The sequence below is a fragment of the Panthera uncia genome (genome assembly GCF_023721935.1).
Source record: "Panthera uncia isolate 11264 chromosome B2 unlocalized genomic scaffold, Puncia_PCG_1.0 HiC_scaffold_24, whole genome shotgun sequence".
In the NCBI taxonomy this organism is placed as follows: Eukaryota; Metazoa; Chordata; class Mammalia; order Carnivora; family Felidae; genus Panthera; species Panthera uncia.
In genome coordinates this window covers 59,401,589-59,425,418 of record NW_026057580.1, presented here as the reverse complement: position 1 = coordinate 59,425,418, position 23,830 = coordinate 59,401,589, and positions in this window count along the sequence as shown.

The window sequence follows — 23,830 nt, the reverse complement described above, 5'->3', positions numbered from 1 at the left end:
TCTGACCAGCCATCATCAGACATCAAGGTAACCACAACCAGATCCTAAGCCAATGGTAACCAGCCTAGCAGTGCACTGGGAGCTCCCTCCTGACTGGTGATCGGAGTTTGGTGAGTCTGTGATTTACTTAAACCTGAGTGGCCAAATCTCTGTTGGTGATGCACACAATTATGCTGAATGGACTCCCTTCAGATTTCTGACCACAAATCTCAAACAGGCTTACAATTGTCAGAAAATTCTACTTTGTTTTCCTGGTAATTTACTCTCCTGCTTTCTAAGATCTTTATATCAATCCTCATCTTCTTTTAAATTGCCAAAACTCCTTTAACCACACCTTGTAATCGTTCTCACCAATTCTACCAGTCTTTCTGTAGCTGATCCCATGCACTGATGCTCCCTTCTATTACAGTAGAAGTGTCCCTGCTCCTAAATCCAACCCCCATATAAGCACACAATCCCACCCCCTCCAGCTTTCTCAAAGACAGTGCTGCTTCAATTATTCCCTCTCTTTCCTGTATCATCAGTTTCTCTCTTTGGATCATTCACATTGGTGTGATGTCTCTCTTTTTAAAATAAAAATAAATATATAAATAAATTTAAAAACATTTCACTTGGTCCCATGTACTCCTCCACCTACCATCTCATTTCCATAGTCTATTCAAAACAAAATTTCTCTACCTTCTAAACCTCCCATTGTTTCCTCAATCCACTCCCATCAGGAAATAGTTTTTGACACCATCAACCCAATGAGATGGTTTCAATTAAGAACTACCCTGATGATCTCATCTTGTCAAAATCAATGTTGAATTCCAAGTAGTCAACTGACCTGATTTTTCAGTAAGAGTTAACAGAATTACATGCTCCCTCTCTAGGCTTCTCTGATACCTCATTGATCTGATATTCTTCCCATTCATTGCCCACTCTTTCTCATTTCCTTTTCTCTACTCCTGGACCTGTAAATGATGGGAAGCCCCCAGGCTCAGATCTCAGGATGCTTCTCTAGATATACTTTCCCATTTGGTTTTATGGATTCAGATATCATTTATATGCTAATGATCCTCAAATTTATGTCACCCTCCCCAGCTATCTCTCTTGACCTCCAGACTTATATATTTAGCTACCTACTAATCATATCACTTTGGATGACTAATAGGTACCTAAAACTTACTATGGATAAAACTGAAAAGTTGATTCTCCCACATAAAAATATAAAACTAGATCTAGATTCAAATACAGATGAAGATACAGAGATGTAAGTAGAGAAATAGACATAGATAAAGCTATATCTATTTACACATTTCCACCACCAACCCTTCCCCACTCATATATTAAGCAAATATTTATTAAACACCTATCATCTTCCAGACATGTTATAAGTACTTGAGGTACAAAATAAGGAAAGCTTACACTCTAGTAAATGGCCATCTACTAAATATCCATCTAGTTTATTAGCCCAAAAACAAGGATGCATCCTTGATTTCTCTTTCTCTCATACATTTCCTACACTTGTCAGCTATAACTCCCCAAAAGCCCAACTCCAACCACATCCCACCAACTCCCTTGCCACAACCTAAATCCAAACCATCATTCTCTGCCATCGGGATCTCTGTCCTAACTGGTCTTCCTAACTGCAGGCTTCCCCTTACTTTCCATTCACTACACAGAAGCTCTAACAACTTTTCTAAAGCATAAATGAGATCCCTTTGATCCCCTGCCTAAGCTTCCACAGGTTTTGCATTACTTCTAAGAAAAAATACAAACTCCTCACCATGCCCACCAAGTTCTGTATGATCTGGCCCCTGCTTGCTCAAATAAGGAAACTTAGAGATTGAATAAACTGAGATCACACTGCTAGCAAGTTGTAGAGCCAGGCAGTTAGGCTCTAAAGTCTACTTTATTGCTATACTATACTGTCTCTGGATACCTTTTGCTTATTGGATGGCACCTGCCCCACATACAAACTCCATTGTGTGTGACCACTTGTCTTGGATGACCTTCTATTGTGGTGGATTGTTCTCCCTGACCTTGAACCATGTCCTTTTAGAACACAGCCCTCACGCCTGTCTCCAGTTTTAGCCAGCTCTTTTTCCAAGGCTGCATGTAGGTCTGGTACCTTACACAGCTAACTTAGATAGACCCCAATCTTAGACTCAGAGACTCAGAGTACTAATAGAGTACTGACAGAGTACCAAACCCCAAGTACTAATAATCACTTATTTGTAGAAACTTCATCTTTGAATGTCCATGACTGATTCTGTATTTTCCCTTTAGATTCCAAAGAGTAAGAATCTGATAGACCTTTTCCACCAAGTCAAAATAGAGATTGTTGACCAGCTATAGATTGTCCTTGGATCAGATGTCTTAAAGTCTTCTGCATCCAGCCAACAGATGGAGAAAAACAGAGTGTGAAGTCATATCCATTTCATAGTCTTGGCCCAGAAGTAACACACATCAGTTTCAATCATATTGTATTGGCAAGAACTGGTCAAATGCATACTTATCATATGCATTTATGATCTTACCACAGCAACTGTTACAAATTTGAACAATTCCCTTAGTTATTTTATTTCATGACTTAATAACTTCAATCATAATTTGTTTTCCATGAGGTTAATTCTCATTTAATAATCCAGATGTTGCCCTTAAGTAAACTTTTTATTATCAACTAGTAAATGGTAAAGGGAGTTGCCATTTTGTAGACCTTTAGATAATGAAACAGCAGTTTCAAAGACCATTTGACCTACTGATCCTAGTCAGATTTATCAACTTGATATTTGGTAAAGAAGACCTGGATACCTGAGACCTTTCACAAGATACATGTTTACTTTTAACTTCTTTTTATTATGTACATAATACCTCTGCAGCACTGTCTAAATACCACACTTAAAAAGAAAAAAAAAATCAAGTCACTTTTACTTATCATTGTTCTTTCTGTCATATATACCCATATGCTGATTGTAATGGCAGCAGAAGAATCTTAATTATATCACACTCCCATAAATAATTTTAAGACTCTGTAATAGTGGGACTTTTTGTTAAGGAAAACATTCGTATTCCTAAAGGCAATTTTCTGAACCACGAGGAGACCATATATCTAACTGTGGTAAGTCTACTTTTAAAGTCACATTAAGTTTTCTGACTGAAAGTTGTTTTTAAGTTATACATTGTGGAAGATATAATATTAGTTCTTAAAAATCACTGTGTATTTGTGGTGCCTGGGTAGTTCAGTTGGTTAACTGACTCTTGGTTTCTGCTCAAGTCATAATCTCATGGTTTGTGAGATCGAGAACCACTTCTGGCTCCACATTGACAGCATAGAGCCTGCTTGGGATTCTCTCTCTCTCTCTCTCTCTCTCTCTCTCTCTCTCCCCCTCTCCCACTCACTCGCTCCCTCTCTCTCTCAAAAATAAATAAATAAACTTTAAAAAACACAGTTTGAAGATTAGGTGCTCTTTCCTCATTTTTTGACAATTATGCATAATTAAATACACAGTGATTTTTTTTTTAATTTATTTCTTTTGATAGAGCACACAAGCAAGCATGAGCAGAGGAGGGGCAGAGAGAGAGGGAGAGAATCCCAAGCAGGCTCCTGCTATAAGCACAACTCAAACCCATGAACCATGGGATCATAACCTAAGCCAAAAACCAAGTCACCCAGACGCCCCAGATTTAAATTCATATAATACCTCTCCCAAAAACTACTGCTAGGGTTTCCTCTGGGGCAGTAGATTGTTTTATCTTTTTATTCTGAAGCAAGAGAAAATTATTTCTGGATTATGTAACAAATACTATCAGAGTATCTCATGCCATACTACCTGATTCAGATATATGATTTATAATCTATGTAGTGATGTACCGATCATCTTTGATATTTGGCCAAAACTCTGTTTTTTTTGGCCTCAGACTTTGGAAGTTTGAAGAGCCAAATGCCCATTTGAGCATCAGTTCAGTTTCCCTGAATTTGTGCCTGGGCAATTATCACAAGATGACATAGGTTAAAATATCTAGCCAGCATGACAACATCAGTAATAGCTACAAGGCATGTCATTCTGATTTATCATTATTATCTGAGTTGTTACTTCCAAATATAGATAAAGCTTTTAGATATAAATTAAAGTGAAAATCTCTTTATATGCTTTTATGTTGAAATTCTATCTAGTTGACCCAAAAATGTATGTAATTGCAAAGATAAAATTCTACAGTAATTATTGATAATTGAATAGGCTATAATATTACATATCAAAATAATAAAGGATATTCCAGTATCAAAATTGATAAGGAAATTGATTTATAGTTAATGTAAATATTAGAAGAGTGTTAACTAAATAATTTAGTAAGAATATTATTATCTTTTTTTGAGCCAACAAGTGTTCAAAACCTTAAATAATAATGAATGACTGAAGAGTAGATATAAGATATAATCTAATTGTTTGGTATATAAGCAGGAATAACATGAAACATGAATGTTAGAAAAATATTTGATTTAAACTTCTAAAAATATCATTCAGGTCCTGAGTTTTTTAATAAAAAGTGCTTTTTAGAATTCTTTATATCTTGTGACAACGAACTAAGAATGAACACAACTTTGTTACCTCAAATTTTCATGAAGAGGAAAACTAGCAAAATCATATATGACAATGTCCATGACAAATCACCTTTGGTCCAGACATCATAAAGAATATAAAGGGCATGAAGGGAAAAAAAGGAAAGAAAGGAAAGTGTTAGAGAGAAAAATAAGATTACACAACTATTCTTCTCTTCTACCTGCCTTACTCAGATGTGAGGGTCTTATTTAGTATTACAAAGAAAGACATATGCAGGAGCAATTTCCACTGCTTGCTAATGTCAAAGGTTTTCATTTTCATTACTAAAAATTTTAATAATAAAATTTGAACAGTAAGTATATTTATTATAAAATTCCAGAATTATCTTTTGGATGCCAGAAGTTCATTCTGTTTGGTTTCAAGCAAATATTACTTTCACAACAAGCTATTGGACATTGGGAATCTCTGTAACTACTGCCAGAGAAATAAGTAAGTCCCAAAGAGGAAAGTCACAGGAGAAATATTATCCTTTTTTATATGTGCACTTGGCTCCTAGCACCTGCTAAGGCGTACCTTAGAGTAACTGAGCAAGAAAGAAACTGTATTGCAGATAAAGATCCAGAAAAGCATTTCTTTCTCTTTGCAAGTCATTATGCAAAGAGGTAGAAATTTGCCGATCCTGGGTTCCTTCAGGGATGGCAAGTATTTTATCATTGATTACACCCTGGATAAAGACTCCTTCAGAGACAGCTTCTTTAGAATGACATGAGCAAGATGGCAGAAGAAGAGTTTCCAGTACTCTCCCTCACAAAAACATCAATTTAAACAACTGCCCACACTCAAAATACCTTCACAAGAGGAAGGAAGGAATCCAGGTGAGAGATTACAGTAAAAATAAGACACACTCAAGATGGCGGGAAGGTCAGTTTCACGTTACCCACATCACCTCTCCTCCAAGCCTGCACAGAGCAGCACAGGGAGAGATACCCTCTATGTGGCAAAGGGGAGTGAAGTGAGTACCTGACTTTGCTGCAGACCCTAGCTCCAGGCCCTTCCCAGTGAATCCCAGTGCCAGGCCAGCGCCTGAGCCCCAGGCTTTAGGCCAATCTCTGGGGCCCCAGAATCCAGGCCCACCCCAGCTCTAAGCTATCCCCCATGGACCCAGACTCCACGGCTGCCCTAAAGCAGCAGGCCAGCCTCCCTGGCCTCGGGTTCCAGTGGACCCAGGCTCCAGGCCCAACCTAGTAAACCTATGACCACCCCCCTCACCCCACCATACACAGGTTCCAGGCATGCCCTCACGGGCCCAGGCACCAATCCTGACCCTGTAGACCTAGACACCAGGCTGACCCCAGCGTACTTCGGCACCAGCCCAGTCCCCACAGACTCAGGGCCAAGCCCATCTCTTTGCACCCAGTTTTCCAGGGACCCTGACTGCAAATGAGCCATCACAGAAATATAAAGGGTACAAAGTTTCAGTTATACAGGATAAACAAGTACTAGACATCTAATGTATTCCATACAATACCACATTGTATACTTAGAATTTGCTAAGAGAATACATCTTAAATGTTCTCACCACATACAAACTATGCAACTATGAGGTGACAGATGTTAATTAGCGTGATTTTGGTAATCACTTCACAATGTATACAAATATCAAAATGTCACAATGTATACATTAAATATATACAATTTTCATTTATCAATTATACCTCAATAAAGCCGGAAAAATTAAAAATTAAAAACAATATTTTTAAAGTCTCTATCAACAGATAGGTGGTAATGTAAAAAATAGAATATGAAGGGAAAGAAGAGAAGCTACACTTGCAGTAAAGAAGGAATTCAGCATAAATTGTTGAAGAGGTTAAATACAGCTGTCTCAGAAAGCTCAGACAGCAAGTAAATAGTAGAGGTCACGCAAAGGCAGTACTACGATCTGGAAGGAATTTGAGCTTCTGCAGAAAATCTGAATGGCCAAGAAGGTAAAGTGATAAGTTGATTAAGTGAGAATTCTAAAAATGGGTCAGATTAGAACCTTAGAACAAGAACTACACTGAGAAATTTAACTAATCTATTGTTGTTCTTAATTACCCAAATCCTTAATCTGGAATTATTTTCATAATAGTGAAAGTCGGGTTGCCAGGATGTTGCAGTGTGGCTGCGTGGGGAGACAGCGGGGGTGGAACATGACCAGAGGTAAAGAATGGAACCATGCAGTCACAGCCACAGCCGTGGCACTTCCGTGGCACTTGGAACTTGGCACGTCCTCCCTGAGAGATGGGAACTTGCATTAGGGAATCTGAGGTGCTGCGGAAACAGACAGAACAGTGGAGATTCCCATTTGTCATACAGCAGCCTTGTGCACACAGTTGGATAACAAAGCCATAGGTAAGTCCGGGTGACTATCTCTGAGTCAGCCAATGAGACGAAAGAATCAGAGTCTTTGGGTAGAAGGAAAACAAAGATTGAGAAAGCCTCATGAACAAAACAGGAAATGGATGAGAGCGATACCAATTGTAAGTGGGAATTTTTTTCTTTAAATGATGCTATTCACTTATAATATTAACTATACTTTTGAATTCACTAGATGAAATTATTGTGTTTATTTTTGGCTCAAAGGTCTAGGACTAAAAAAAAGAAAAAAAAAAAAAAACAAGCAGGATGTCTTCACCTCCCTGACACCATAAGCCCACCATTCAGGACACTTGTTCAACTCTGAGGGACTAAAGCTGCCTCTTAAGCACCTCCCCCAAGACTCAGCTTCAGTTCTTAAGAATTGGAACAGACATTTAGACAGCAGCAGCTACTCCAAATACATAAAGACATGATGAAGCCCTCACACCAGTGATGCATTTACTCCAAAGGTGAGCACAAAACAGGCCGAGGGAGACAGGAGCAAGCTCTTGGTTTTCAAGGACGAATCTGGTGACCGTGTGCAGGGCCTCCTCAGAAGCAACACACAGGGAACAGACCTGAACCTGACTGGAAGTCTAGAGTCCACGTTGGCCCAGCCTCGATCAGTCAACCTGTAACCAAGTTGCAGACCCATGATCATGGAAACAAAGATTTATTGTTGTAAGCTGCTGAGATCAAAGTTGATAGTTACATAGCAAAAACTGTTATAATTCTCATGTTATATAAGTCACTATCCAATGTGGCAGGTTCCATAATGGTGGATTATCTCACTGAAATTTTTTTAAGCAAAGAATTAATGATCTTTATCCAATTACTATAATTCAAAATGACTGGTTTTGTGGCCTTCCAGAAGTGAGAAAATAGCTTGTCTCTAAAGTTCTGTTTTCTCAACAAATACAAGAGATTTGACTTACAAAATAATATAAATGATTTATTAACAAGCTTTCCAGGATTTATGTAGCTAAATAATCATCAGCTTTCAAAGATCTTATTCCAGTAAAGCTGCCATGACTGAAAATATTTTCAATTTCTTGTCATTACTATCACGTTTACGGCTTGTGGCACATTCATTACCTCCCTTTTCAGATGAGGGGACTGAAAACAGAGAGAGATTACGTATCGCCGTAGGTCACTCACAAGCATCAGGATTTGGATGCAGGCAGCCTGATGACAGGTCCTATGCTCTGCCAACCAGAACTCCTAATCCAAAATTTTCCATTTGGATAAGTTCCACTGTAGGCCATGATTAGTGAGTCATTGGAACTGGATTTACCTTCACACCCTAAACCACTATGAAAACAGACAACATAGGGGAAGCAACGGTTTTCAGGCACTGGACAATAGGCAGCACAAAGCAGTGATCCCAGTAAGAAGGAAAACATGTGAGGTAAGCCAAACAATTACCACAGCTCACAGCCTGGGGGAAAACATCCAAACTGCAGCTCAGGGATGAGACACCCAAAGGAGCCCAACAGTCTCCCTGCGCTGAGGAGACAGAGTTGAGAGTTCAGGGACTTGAAGATGGCTAGAATTCATACAGTAAGGTAGCAAAGAGGAGAGAGCTCAGAGATCTGCAGGGGATCCCCCTCTTTGGCTGAGTACTGATCAGAGCATGTGCATGATGAAACTCCCAGAAGCCAGGAAACAATCACTCTAGGGAGGAAGCAGAACAATTCCTAAAGGTCACATAAGACCAGAAATAGATAATGTGCTGCAGAGTGTTGGGGTGGAAAGACCCCCTAATACACAGGCATCAAATGGAGTCCTTCAATAAGTATTCCTCAGTAATGAGGCCAAATTAGCCCTGACTAAAGACTGGTCTAGACCAGCCTAACAAACTTTAATGCCAGCTTCTAAAGGATCCAATTGTTTCTGAGTAACTTAATTGCATCTAAGAACAAAACCCAAAAATATTTAAAATGATGCAAAATCTTAGGCACCCAAAAACACAAAATTTCACAATGTCCAGATGAATCAGGCAATCAAAATTGCCAACGTGTAAGCAAAATCACTCAGACCTAATAAAATGATGATGAAGGGATGACAGTAGGTCCTGAAGGAAAATTACACAGAAAATATTCAGAAAATTACCCAGAATTATCAGATTACCCACAAAATTATCAGAGATCACATTTGAGGCAAAGGCAACTCATCAGGACCAAACTCTTTTTTCTTGGGAGTTGTGACCTGAGCTCATAACAGGAGAGGAGGGAATAAGAAGATCCAGCTGTGAGGAGTGCCTGGGTGGCTCAGTCGGTTGAGCGTGCGACTTCGGCTCAGGTCATGATCTCACGGCTCGTGGGTTCAAACCCCGCGTTGGGCTCTGTGCTGACAGCTCAGAGCCTGGAGCCTGCCTCCGATTCTGGGTCTCCTTCTCTCTCTCTCTGCCCTTTCCCACTCATGCTGTCTCTGTCTCTCAAAAAAAAAATAAAAAAAAATATATATATATATATATATATATATATATTTATATATTATATATATATAAAGATCCAGCTGTGCCCAAGAAGAAGAGAAATACTAACAACCTTCTCAGGATGAACCATGAAATTCCCTGGGTGGTATTTAGGAAGCGACAGCGGTAGTTCAGTAATTAACTGATTGATAATGAACTGGAAGAGAAGGAAAAGAAATAGAGAATAAATATCTGTGAACTTGTTGGGAAAACTGACTTATCTGAGTGACAGGAAGTTAAAATCAGGAGCATGGTCTCTACCAGTGCTGTTTACACAGTCCCCTCAGCCAGTGTACCATTGTTTCTTTGTTCTCCCCCCTTTCTCTTGGTTTTACTGAGAATCTCCAGGGGAGGGAGCTCAGGGCTCCTGTTCCAGACAGAGACTTTCAGCAGCTAATTGAGAAGAAGAGCCTTCGAAAAAGGAGTTAATATGATACTCCTGTGCAGGAGTCAGGACAGAACAGATGCTCCATTCTCGTTACAATTTTCCTCTTACGAATATAGAAACTTCCAGACTCCAGAAGAGAGGACTCTTGCAGCATATCAACAATTCAATAATGCCTTCATGGACTCCCTGAATAGAATCCTTTTATGTGTGGGTAGAAATTATCAAGAGCTCATAGCACCTCTGTGACCAACTCCTAAGAATATAAAATATTTAGCTTTCCTCCCTGCCTTTGTCATTTCATTAAAAAAAAAAAAAATGTCTTCCAAAGGAAATAGTGTAAGCCCTCTATCAGAAATTGATGAAGAGGCCTTTCCACCCACATTTAGTCTGGTACTGCTTTCATTTACTACTAGTGTGCCATGGGAGGAAAAACTCATTATTAAATCCAAAAAGATATTGTATCTGCGAACTATTATAAAAGGACTCCATTCCACCTCCAGGATATTTAGTACAAACAGACATAACAAGTGAGGCGGGTGGTAAAATGGGGTAAATTCAAATGAGACAGTAACATTTTATATCCAATTGGTCATAAAGTGTTTTTAAAAAGCCTCTTCAGAAATGGATTACAGGGATAGATTAAAAGGTCAGTAAACTCCAGGGGTGCGCTCTACTGGGGAATTTCATCAAGCAGTTATGCCAAAAGTCATTGGCTCACAGTTCAAAATACTGGATCACCCCCTGTTAGCTTTTTGAGGACAGAAAATTGTTTGGCTGGTTTTCTCTAGCCCTGTTGCCTATTTATGTTCTATTAGTATCTAAAACTTCAGTTTCTGTTGTTTTTCTTTTACATCATCCGCAATTGCAGAATGAAAGTAATTATTGCTCCCTGAGGCCTATTTATTTGCTAACATTTCACAGTAGTTTTGTATAGTTCAAGTAACAAATCCTTCACTACAATTATCAAGCCTCATCTCTCCCTCTATTTGAAATGATTTCTCCTCAGCTGCATAATATTTATATATGACAACACCCATAAAATGAAACAAGAAGGGGCAGGTTGTCCCGTCTGCAACACACAGTGTGGTTGATTGGAGTATATGGATTAGTCTGTTATTTCGCTATTTGTTCTTATTCCAACAGTGATGGTGCTGGAGAAACTGGTTTTGCTCTTATGGAGGCTGACTGGGGGAGTAAGCGTTAACTCCCAACATCCAACTTTCATCTTACAGGGCTGGATGTGCAATTCAATTTCATATTTCCTCCATACCTACTTAATACTAAGCCCTGTGCCAGGTCCTGGGGAATAGAAAGCTTGGGTGGACACAGTGCCTATCCTCAAGAGGTTGTCAGTCTTGTAATGTACATATCGAATAAGGAAATAATTATAATGCACTACACACAAAATTAGAAAATTGTGTGCAAGATTGAAGTCAGCAGAGATGAGAGGTATATGACTCCACCTGAGAGAGGGGATGCATCTCAGAGGAAATTAAGTTGAGCCTTGAAATTTGGGGGGGGGGGGAATTATTAAATGGGTAAGTGTGTTTGGTAGCAGGCTGCTGGAATTCAGGGCACAGGGTCCAGGTATATAAGAGCCCAAGGGTGTGGAAGAGCTCAGCCTGGGCAGGAGTCTACACATATTCAACACTGATGAAACTAAGAAGGGGGACTCCCAGGAGAGACAGGGGTGAGAAAAGAACAAAAGGATGTGTGGGCTTGAAGAGGGCAGGAGGAGCCAAATCATGAAAGGCCTTGACTGCCTTCCTCAAAAAGTCATAGGGCACCATTAATAATTCTCTGCAGAGGAGTAACATGACTGGAGTTGCATTTTGGAGACAATTTGTCAGCAACATTGTGGAGGGAGAACTGGAGGCAAGGCCAGCCTAGAGTCAGAAGGGCAGCAGGAGGCTGAATGAAACAATTCAGGAGAGAGGTGAGGACCTGAACTAAAGCAAGGATAGAAGAGAGGGAGTAGATGGAGAGAGCTTTAGAGGTTAGAGTCAAAATGATTTGGTGATTGGTTGGATATTGAGGGCTAGAGAAGAGATTCAATGATAATGTGCACATTTCCAGTGATAATGTCCACGTTCTAGTGATAATGTCCATGTTTCCAGCTTGGGTTGCTGCAGATCGGTTGGTGGTAGCACCTGACAAGTTGAGAAAAACCAGCATATATTTCATTTGACTTCACACCGGGATAACCAGGTGGGAATATTCATTTGGCAGTGGGTAGATGACAGAAGGACTGGAAACGTAAATCTGGAAGTCCACATTATGGGAGAGAGACAAATGCATTGGAAGTAAAGACACAAAAGTAGGGGCCTAGAATAAAAATAAATAGTCAGGGCACCTGGGTGGTTCAGTAGGTTGAGTGTCCAACATCAGCTCAGGTCATGATCTCACAGTTTGTGGGTTCAAGCCCCATGTCGGGTTCTGTGCTGATGGCTCAGAGCCTGGAGCCTTCTTCAGATTCTGTGTCTCCCTCTCTCTCTGCCCCTTCCCTTCTCATGCTCTATGTCTCTCTCAAAAATAAATAAGATTTTAAAAAATAAAATAAATAGTCAATGACAACTCCCTGAGAACCTCAACATAAAAAGATGTAAACCAAGGAAGAGAAACTATCTAAGACAGAGGTTCATGCCCTTAGCTCCCAAAGATGTATTTTATTAGGCAATTACAATAAAACTATATATATATATATATATATATATATATATATATATATATATATGTTTGCGAAATCATAGATATAATCAAATTGTCAAAATAGGATATCTGACCTGACAAAAAATCAAGAGCTGTTTATTTAAGAAGATTGAGTCATAGGAGGAGAATAAGGAGAGAGTAGTAAGTGTCACAGTGGTCAATAAAGTCCAACTTTTTCCCTCAAAAAATAATTTTAGGAGATAATTAAACTCCTCCACTGTGATAATTGTGACTCCTCCAACGGAAACACTTTAGAGCAAGATGATAACAAGGGACAAGAAAAGAAGCACAGAAGCTTCTTACCATTGTGACCACTTTCTTTCGACTCTGCTTCAAGTTCAGATATAATTAGAAAAGGAAAATGTGATTGCCCAGTACACACCTGGCCTGAATTTGAACAAAATGAAAAACGCACGAACACAGGTTGGGTTGCCTTTAAAAATAAAGAGCCTGACATTATATTTTAAAAATTTTTTAAACTAGAAAATTTTCCAGATGCTACAAAAGAAGCTATGTGGCACTAGCTGACCCCCAATTCTACCCAACCTCTAAACAGCTTGAATAATTGTTAATTTTTTTCCTTCTCTAATCCACTCTGGAAGTCCCTAATCATCTTTACATAAAATTGAACCATATCTTTTCCTGGCTTTAGTCCTGCCAGTTTGTTCTTTTTAACAAAGATCAAGATAAAAACACATTTTTTTCTTTACATTTAATTTCATTTTCACTGTATTTGTGTAGTTCAGTAAAAAAAAAATTAAATGATTGATATTTAGTCTTTCAAGTGAAGGGGCAGCTGCAGCAGGACAGGATTCAGGGATTTAGGGGCTCATGAATCTCTCTCAGCCATGTGTCTGTCCCTCTATGACTTTCTACCTTCCTATCCAGATTACTCCGGAAACATTCCTTTCCTTACGACCTCCTACTGGAATACAAACTCCATGAAGAGAGGGATTTTTGTGTGTTTTGTTCACTGTTTATTCCCAGTCACTAGTCCAGTACTTGGTACATAGTAGATACTCAATACTATGTGTTGAGTAAGTAAATTAATAATCTTAGGATATCATCTGAAAGAAATTTATCCCCAAGAAAAAAAAATACTGCTTCGATAATGTCTCATAACCATGAATTTTTTCATGTGCTTCGAAATTTTGCTTCATGCTATTGTTTTGCATGGGAGTTTTTAGCTCATCCACGTCTTTCTCGTGGATTATAAGGTTGCCTCAGCCTGCCCACTGTGCCCGGGCACAGATCAAATTAGAGGGTTGGGGCTGCTGCCCACTATAGACAAAGCGATCTCAAGGGCTCCATCCACAAGCAGCCCAGGCATCCTTCCTATTTGGACTCACATGTCTCTCTTATCTACTGGAGCTACAGGCAAGAGTCCACTTCTAGCTGCAAGCCAGGTAATATAGCATAATTATTTCAGCTCCAACTTGTCAGCAATGTTAGCCTGAGAGGGTTTGGATGTGTTCTTTGTCAGGCTTGGAAGCTCCGGGTGCCATAGCCCTTGTCCAGTGCCAACATCAGAGGGCTGCACGGTTTGCCCCCACTCATCACTGTCCATTCTTCATCCCCTGAGCCTACTCTTGTTCTTAAGCTTGTATATGTACTTCATAATTTTTTAAAGTACATTTTTAAGTATTTCTGTCTGTGGAATAGAGTGGAGGGGATTATGCAATATCCCATCTTAAAATTGGAAGCTTCCATAATTTTTCAAACTCAAAAACTTGGGAAAGTAATTGATTTTCTTATCTCTTTGAAATTCCTTAATGAAAGCTGCCTATCTGTATTACCAGTACTAGCCTCCTTTCTGAGAGGTAGTTTTGGGTTTTCTTCCAGTGGATCATTTTAATGGTAAACTCCCTTGTGCATTCCTGGAATTAACCAGATTGGTTATTTATTTGTTTGACAAATTCTTATATAACACTATGTGCCAGTGTTTTACAAAGATTCACTCATCTAATGATTGCGGTAGGTTGCTTTCAAAGATGGCTGCAACAATTCCTCCCATCCCTGTATGTACATCCCTTTATAAAGTGATGTTGTCATCCTCTCTACTAAGAATAGTCTGTTTCAACAAAACAGATGAACATAGGGAAAGGAAAGGAAAAATAAAGTAATAGAAAGACAGAGAAGGAGGCAAACCATAAGAGACGCTTAAACACAGAGAACAAACAGAGTTGCTGGAGGGGTGGTGGGTGGGGGATGGGCTAAATGAGTGATGGGCATTAAGGAGGTGGCACTTTTTGGGATGAATACTGGGTGTTATATGTAAGTGATGGATGACTAAATTCTATTCTTGAAGCCAATACTACACTATATGTTAACTGACTTGTATTTAAATTTTTTAAAAAAGAGAATTTAAGAAAAAGAGGTAGTCTCTTTCTCCATCCTTTGAAACTAGGCCACCTTGTGACTTACTTTGACCGACCAAATGCCGCAGGACATCGTGTGACTCCAAATCTAGACCTCCAAAGGTCTTGAAGTTTTTGCTCTTACTCTCTTTCTTCCCTTAAGGATGAGAAACCACATGGAGAGAGAAACCTGACAAGAGCCAGCATCAACTGCCAAATATGTGAGGGAGAACATCCTAGGCCTCCTAGTCTCAGGTGAGCCACCAGAAGCCTGCAGCCACAGGAATGTCTATAGTCAGACTAGCAAGAGAACTGTCCAGTTGATCCTGACACAAATTGCCAACCCATAGAATCACCAGCTTATAAGTGATTATTGATTTAAGACTCTAAAATTTGTGTGGTATGGTATAAGTGAAATGTTAGATTAATGATATAATTATTATTATTATTATTATTTAAATACTACTGCATTCTATATGTTAACATTTTATTTAATATTTTGGGATTATGTTCCTAAATGAGATTGGCCCAGGGGTTTCCTTGTTGTCGTATATTCTCCTTTAGTTTGATATTATGGTCTATTAGACTCATAAAATCAAAATAGTAATTTCCAGCGTCTATGCTATAAAATAGTTTAAATAGCATAGAATTCTGTATTCCTTACAAAGTTGTTAGAATTTAGTTATAAAATTATCTGGGCCTGGTGGCTTTATTCACCATATATATTTTACCAACTTTTCAATTTATTTTCAATTTATTCCTGGCCTACTCATCTATTCACTTAATTAATTTATATCAAACAATGAGGTTTACCATTTTTTAGACTGTTCAAATACTGAAAATATTGTTATTTTTATTGACATAAAGAATTTTAAAATAAAAGCTAAAATTATGAGATTTTTCTTGTTATCAATTGCCTTAGTGTTCACTAAAAGAATATAAGCAACAGTCAGAGTTTAAATACAGTAATTTCATAAATAATAAGATTGCTAATCAAGGTCTGTTTAATGCCATTTTAAAATCCACCAGCAGGTGGCGCTCTAATATTAAATCATACAATCTTTGTTTAATGGTACCACTTTTTGTTCCTTGTACTAATCTCAATCTGTATGTTGAAAAGAACAAACTGTATGTATTTAAAATCAAAATTGACATCAAGTTGACTTTTTTAATAATTTATGAAGGTCAACTATCCAAGTACACATTAAAATAAAGTATCTAGAAAAATAAATACCTATCAAAGTTACATGAATAAAAAGAAAACAAATCACCAAAAACTATTCATATATTATGTATTTTAAAGGAAACAATTTAAACATAAAAATATAAAATTGTAAAATAAATTACAATACATTCATACAACAGAATTATATGAATCCACTAAAATTTATATATTTGAAGATTTGTTTAATGATACAGGGAAATGCTCAGGGAAAAACATACAATAAAATTAATTTTGCCTAATTTTTATAAAAATTGCACACACACACAGAATAAAAACCTGGAAATATATCAACATGTTGATATTGATTGTGTCTGAATGGTGAGATTACAGGTGGTTTTCGTCATTTTATTTGTACCTTTTTTAAAGTCCAAATTCTCTGCAAAAAGACTGATTTGCTTTGCTAATCAAAGGAAAAATTTTATTTAGAATATAATTGGCATTCTTGTTAGAACTGTACCTCATTAACAGTAAATAAATATAAAAATAATGAATGATATAGGCAATGACCTTCTTCCTTAAAATGCTGCCCTGGGATCTGTTTGTTTCATGGCACTATAAAAATTCAAGCTTCAACATTTCCCCATCACCCCTCAGTTTCAGTTACACAAGATAAATAAGTTCTGGAGATCTAATCAATGCGACGATAGTTAACAATACTGTATTATGTACTTGAAAGCTGTTAAAATGGTAGAGCGTAAAAGTTCTCAACACACACACACAAAATGATAACTATGTGAGGTGACCCATGTGTTCACTAACCTTTTTGCAATATACACATATATCAAGCCATCATGTTATACATGTTAAGCTTACACAATGTTATGTGTCAATCTCTATAAAGCTAGAAAAATAATTTTTAAGAAAAGAGAAAAGCATTCTTTGCTGTAGCTCCAGGTTCTCTAATGGAAAGATGTTAAGTAATCCCTCCTTCCTTTCCCCGTTAGTGTGGTCCACTTGTCCCTCACAATGTATGAATGGATTTGTACGTGTACACAACCTTAATGTCAGGAGAAGATGCTCGACATTTTCTTCTAAGTGGAAAGAAAGAAGCCTCTGTGACCTGAGTTGCTAGGGCCATTGTTGGCACTAGAGGGGACCCTAGCACCTTCAGACTGCAAAACCTGACTCTGGACAGCTGCTGAATTGCAAAGATCAAGATTACTTCGGCTATTTTTATCATTTTGGTTGATACTTTTTTAAAAAACATGTTATTACTTACCAGGCCTTAGTTAGAAAGCCCACTGCATTTGTGTTTTATCCTTTGCCACTTTGATGCATACGCTATGGTTTCTTTTGAGACCAGGAACATGCAGATGTGCTAGGGCCTGCTCTCTAGAGGGCCCCCTCTCATGGGGTTGGAGGTGGGGGCTGGGAAGTGAAGACACCACAGGTCACACACTGGTTCTCAAAAGAAATGAAAAGTCTGGAAGGATGAGAAAGTGTAAAGCACAATCATGCCACACAGCAACTTTAGTGGGAAAATGGCCATGGTCAAAAACATGTGCTTAGTTTTACTTTTATAGTGACTACTTTTGAAGTGTAATTGACATGAAATAAAATTCATCAATTTTAAATGTACATTTGATGAGTTTTGGCAGCTGTGTGTAGTTGTATAGCCAATACCACAGTCAGGCTATAGAACGTTTCCATCATTGCTAAAGAGTTTCCTTACGACACTGTACAGTCAACCCCCTTCCCCTATATTTCACATTTCATATGGATACAGTGACAATACATTTGAAACAAAATTTGTGACTCATGAGTGGCAGGTACAAAGGCACTCATGGGAATAATATGGTGTTTGAACTCGATATTGTTCCAAAAGCCACCAGGTTACCATACATATGGAGACGAGATGATTTCAAGTTTTGGAATAGCAGAGAAAACGAGAACTGCAGAAAAATATGAAAAATTGAACAACATAGAGGAACTGGGGGCAGAGAGGAAAACCAAATAAAAAAAGGAAGTAGAGATAAGAATAAGAGTAAATCAGAACACAATACAGATTGTTAATTTTTTGTTTCTACATTTTCTAAAATAATCCAAATCATGAAGTTGGTGAAAGGAGAAACATTAAAAATAGAGAAAAAAAAACTAGAATAGGGGTTAGAAGGAAGAGAAATGAAGGGGGAATCCAGAATTTTTCAGCTGTTTTCATTTAAATTCTAAGCCCGTCTATTTCCCATGCACATCTAACGGGGCCATGTTTTGAAATAGTCAACGTTCGCTTTGGAGCCCTATTCCTGTGGTTCCCATCTTTTGCTGAGTTTGTGTGCATCCCTGGAAAACTTTCAAATACCGTGGTTTGAATCGGCATACTCAAAAGGCTGGATCTGCCCCCAGGGTGTTCACTGTGGGCTCAGCTGACTCACAGCAGATGGAGGGAAGTGTTTGTGTGAAAGGCTGCTACCCAAGCTCACCTGGACCCCAGGCCCTACATTCTCCAGAGGTTAAAAAAAAAAAAAAAAAAGTCCTTGACAGCACATGCTCTTTCTCTGGCACCTGTAGGACTCAGAGTGCCTCCTAGCCCCCAATCAGAATTGCAGCCTGCTGCATCTACTCAGCCGTCTTTGACCAACAGCATCGTAAACATGCCTGATTGATTACAAGAAATAATTTTACAAATTGATCAACATGTTTGCCTCTGTAAAGGTCTTACAGCACATGAGTGCCCCTTGGCATGTGGAATGCCTCCTTGCTTCTTTTCAAGCCATTCTCCCCACTTTTGCCATCACACTTCTCTCACTGTGGCATCTCATGAAATTTCTAGGCTGCACAGGGATCCCTGAAGCGGTATTCCCCCAGCATACTTTCCTCACCTTCACCATTTCTCCATCCAGGACTCTCCTGCTTCCATTCATCAGCTTGACTTACATCCCATTCTGAGCCCTGCTCTCATGCTAGAAAATCAGGCAGCTAATGAATGCTAAGGTGTTCTTGGCTGGAGTAGTGGATTTTCCTACCAGGTAACACTTGCATTTTTTTAAGTTTATTTATCTTAAGAGAGAGAGAGAGCACACATGCATGTGGGGGAGGGGTAGAGAGAGAGGGAGAGAGAGAATCCCAAGCAGGCTCTGAGATCATGACCTGAGCTGAAATCAAGACTGGCTGCTTAACCGGCTGAGCCACCCAGGGGGCTCACATCAATAGAGGCCAAGAATGCTGTCAAACACTCTAAGATATGCAGCACAGCCCCCACAACAAAGGACCTGGCCCAGGCTGTCTATATTGACAAGGCTGAGGAACCAGGGCTTAAATAACTCGCCCTGTGGAGATATAAGACTGTGTCAAGCAGGCAAAAGGAAATATTTTAAGGCTGTTGAGGTTCATGGCATTCTTCAATTAACACTTAACTGGGACTAGTGTAACTCCTTTCAATAATGGCACAGGTCAGAATCTGCCATTGTTGCCTTTATAGTATGAAAAGGTAGCCTTTGAGTTACCTGAGCATACTTCATGGTCCCACCGGCTACCTGAATGCAGGAGTCAATCCAGACATTAACAATATCACAGTACAGCTGTTTCTAAAAATGCTTTTCCTCAGAAACATACTGACGCAAACCCTTTTGTAGCATCTCATGTTTGAACACAGGACCAACACCAGCCTCTTGCTCTAGCCTATTATCAGGCTATTTGTCTGAGTTGTTATTTTCCTGAGCACGTGATTCAATTCACACTAAACCCATCTGTTTTTCAAGGGATATCATGATGTGCTTCTATTCTACAACCCGAAAAGGCATAACACCAATATCCCTAATAGATTTGGTCCTAAACTGGAAAATCGTGCATTTTGCAAATACATTTACACGAACACTGAGGCCCATAAGTCATTTCTTGACCCTAAACGATGATGCACATTTATGCTTCAAACTTGTGTCGAAAAACCCGACAGCATCATTTGATGTTTACGTGAAAATGGACTTCAAAGACTACACTGTGTTCCTGTTCATTCTATGGGCACAGATTTCCAGCAGAACATGATTATGCCTCTGATTACCTATGCCTATTGTCATGGCAGTTTCATCTAAAGCTTTTTTAGAATTTAATAATTGCCTTTTGTTGACCAGGATAATAGTGCAGAGGGCCCACAGCACACGTGGAGCAACCACACACAATACCCGCAAGTAAGTGGCCAGGGTAATGGAAAAATAGACCAAATCCACCGGACTTTTGTCATGAAATAAACTATGAATAGAAGAACAAAATATCATCAATGGCTGGATGTGTATTGTTACTTTGAAGCTTTTCCCAGCTACCACCATCATCAGATCACAGTGGAAGCTAACACCCACTACTTTAAATAATTATTGGATTTTTTTCTCATTACTTTTCATTCAGACTGTTCTGAACACCACCCCACTTGATGTTATAATTAGTTCTCTGATAAACCTTTTGCAAAATAAATGGTTCCGCTTTTGTAGTTATAGAGGTATAAAAAGGCGGTACATAAGGCAGGGGAAACAATGTAGTCTCCATTACGTGTGCCAGGAAATAAAACTGTTTGATCATTGAACATGGATTCAAATATGCTTGGAAATTATGAAATTAATAATATACACATGTGTAGAGCATTATGACCAAACATGTTTACTAACATTTTTGATTTGGATCCCCACTAAGGATTCAATTAATAAAGATCACAAATGCTAATTGAGATGAGCACATACAAGTAAACAACTTACCTCCTTTTGGTTATAATGAGTACATTATTCTTAAGAGAACTAATTCTGAAAAAGAGATGAAGAAAATGAAGTCACTAGTAATCAATGTTACTGTATAAAATATCAACACTGGGAGAAGCTTTAGAAATAATATATTTTGGGGTGCCTGGGTGGATCAGTCAGTTAAGTGTCTGACTCTTGCTTTCGGCTCAGATCCTGATCTCACAGTTCGTGAGTTCAAGCCCTACATCGGGTTCTGTGCTGATAGGAGGGGGCCTGCTTGGGATTCTGTCTGCCCCCTCTCTCTGCCCCTCTCCTGCTCGCTCTCTCTGTCTCTCTCAAAATAAATAAACTTAAAAAAAAAGAAATAATGTATTTTACCAGCTCATTTTACAGATGAGAAACCTAAACCCCAGAGACATTAATCAATTTTTGTAAGTTCCCACAACTAGTGAGGGGCAGAATTTTGTTTCCAAATACTTAAGAGGCAGAAGTTGAACTTTTAGAAAATTGTTGTTAAAGAACTTTAAACAAGTCAAAAAGACATACAAGAAAAAATCCAATTTATCAGTTATTTGGTCTCCAAGTTAACTGCTTTTACTACCTCAAGGTCTTTTCAGATCTTGAAACTCCATTCATCTTGCTTGCTCCCATTTTGATCATGTCATTTTTCTATTTAAAAAAAAATATCTAAATAGCTCTGCATCACCTATAGATAATAGATTAAGTTCTTAACTTTGTTTTCAAACGTTCCTTCCATCTGGTCCTGATTATCATCATTATTATCATCAGCTACTCCACCCAGTGAAATCCTCTGTGGGATCCAGGATACATATTTAGTCTGAGCATTTGCTATTCGAATATCATCTACATAGAATGTTGCCTCTCACCTCTCTGCCTTTCTGCCTAATAAACCTAACCAAAGATGTAAAAGATCTATATGCTGAAAACTATAGAAAGCTTATGAAGGAAATTGAAGAAGATATAAAGAAATGCAAAAAACATTCCGTGCTCATGGGTTGGAAGAATATTGTTAAAACGTCAATACTACCCAAAGCTATCTACACATTCAATACAATCCCAATCAAAATGGCACCAGCATTCTTCTCAAAGCTAGAACAAGCAATCCTAAAATTTGTATGGAACCACAAAAGACCCCGAATAGCCAAAGTAATTTTGAAGAAGACCAAAGCAGGAGGCATCACAATCGCAGACTTTAGCCTCTACCACAAAGCTGTCATCATCAAGATAGCATGGTATTGGCACAAAAACAGACATATAGACCAATGGAATAGAATAGAAACCCCAGAATTAGACCCACAAAAGTATGGCCAACTAATCTTTGACAAAGCAGGAAAGAATATCCAATGGAAAAAAGACAGTCTCTTTAACAAATGGTGCTGGGAGAACTGGACAGCAACATGCAGAAGATTGAAACTAGACCACTCTCTCACACCATTCACAAAAACAAACTCACAATGGATAAAGGACCTGAATGTGAGACAGGAAACCATCAAAACCCTAGAGGAGAAAGCAGGAAAAGACCTCTCTGACCTCAGACGCAGCAATTTCTTACTTGACACATCCCCAAAGGCAAGGGAATTAAAAGCAAATATGAACTACTGGGAACTTATGAAGATAAAAAGCTTCTGCACAGCAAAGGAAACAACCAACAAAACTAAAAGGCAACCAATGGAATGGGAAAAGATATTTGCAAATGACATATCAGACAAAGGGCTGGTATCCAAAATCTATAAAGAGCTCACCAAACTCCACACTCGAAAAACAAGTAATCCAGTGAAGAAATGGGCAGAAAACATGAATAGACACTTCTCTAAAGAAGACATCCAGATGGCCAACAGGCACATGAAAAGATGCTCAACATTGCTCCTCATCAGGGAAATACAAATCAAAACCACACTCAGATATCACCTCACACCAGTCAGAGTGGCCAAAATGAACAAATCAGGAGACTATAGATGCTGGCGAGGATGTGGAGAAACAGGAACCCTCTTGCACTGTTGGTGGGGATTCAAAATGGTGCAGCTGCTCTGGAAAACAGTGTAGAGGTTCCTCAAAAAATTAAAAATAGACCTACCCTCTAACCCACCAATAGCACTGCTAGGAATTTACCCAAGGAATACAGGAGTACTGATGCATAGGGGCACTTGTACCCCAATGTTTATAGCAGCACTTTCAACAATAGGCAAATTGTGGAAAGAGCCTAAATGTCCATCAACTGATGAATGGATAAAGAAATTGTGGTTTATATACACAATGGAGTACTACTTGGCAATGAGAAAGAATGAAATATGGCCTTTTGTAGCAACGTGGATGGAACTGGAGAGTGTGATGCTAAGTGAAATAAGCCATACAGAGAAAGACAGATACCATATGGTTTCACTCTTATGTGGATCCTGAGAAACTTAACAGAAACCCATGGGGGAGGGAAAGGAAAAAAAAAAAAAAGAGGTTAGAGTGGGAGAGAGCCAAAGCATAAGAGACTGTTAAAAACTGAGAACAAACTGAGGGTTGATGGGGGGTGGGAGGGAGGGGAGGGTGGGTGATGGGTATTGAGGAGGGCACCTTTTGGGATGAGCACTGGGTGTTGTATGGAAACCAATTTGACAATAAACTTCATATATTGAAAAAAAATAAAAAAAAAAAAGAAACTTACAGGATGGAGAGAATTTCATGGGCTTGGGTATTCTGAGAACCTAATTAGAAGACAGCAGACTTGACCTAGATATGGAAGACTAGGGAGGATCCAACAAGGAAAGACAAATTGGGTTCAACCAGAATGGCAGCCTGGAATTCTTTGTTGAGACACATTTTGGGATGAGTCTAATTTCAGTGAGGGAAAGGCAGTGGAGAACTAGTTGTTTCTTCTGTGGGTGGGAGAAGGAATAGGGACATATAGGGCATATTGTCCTATTAAGGGCATCTGTTCTTTTTTTTTTTTTTAAATATGAAATTTATTGTCAAACTGGTTTCCATACAACACCCAGTGCTCATCCTAACAGGTGCCCTCCTTAATACCCATCACCCACCCTCCTCTCCCTCCCACCCCCCC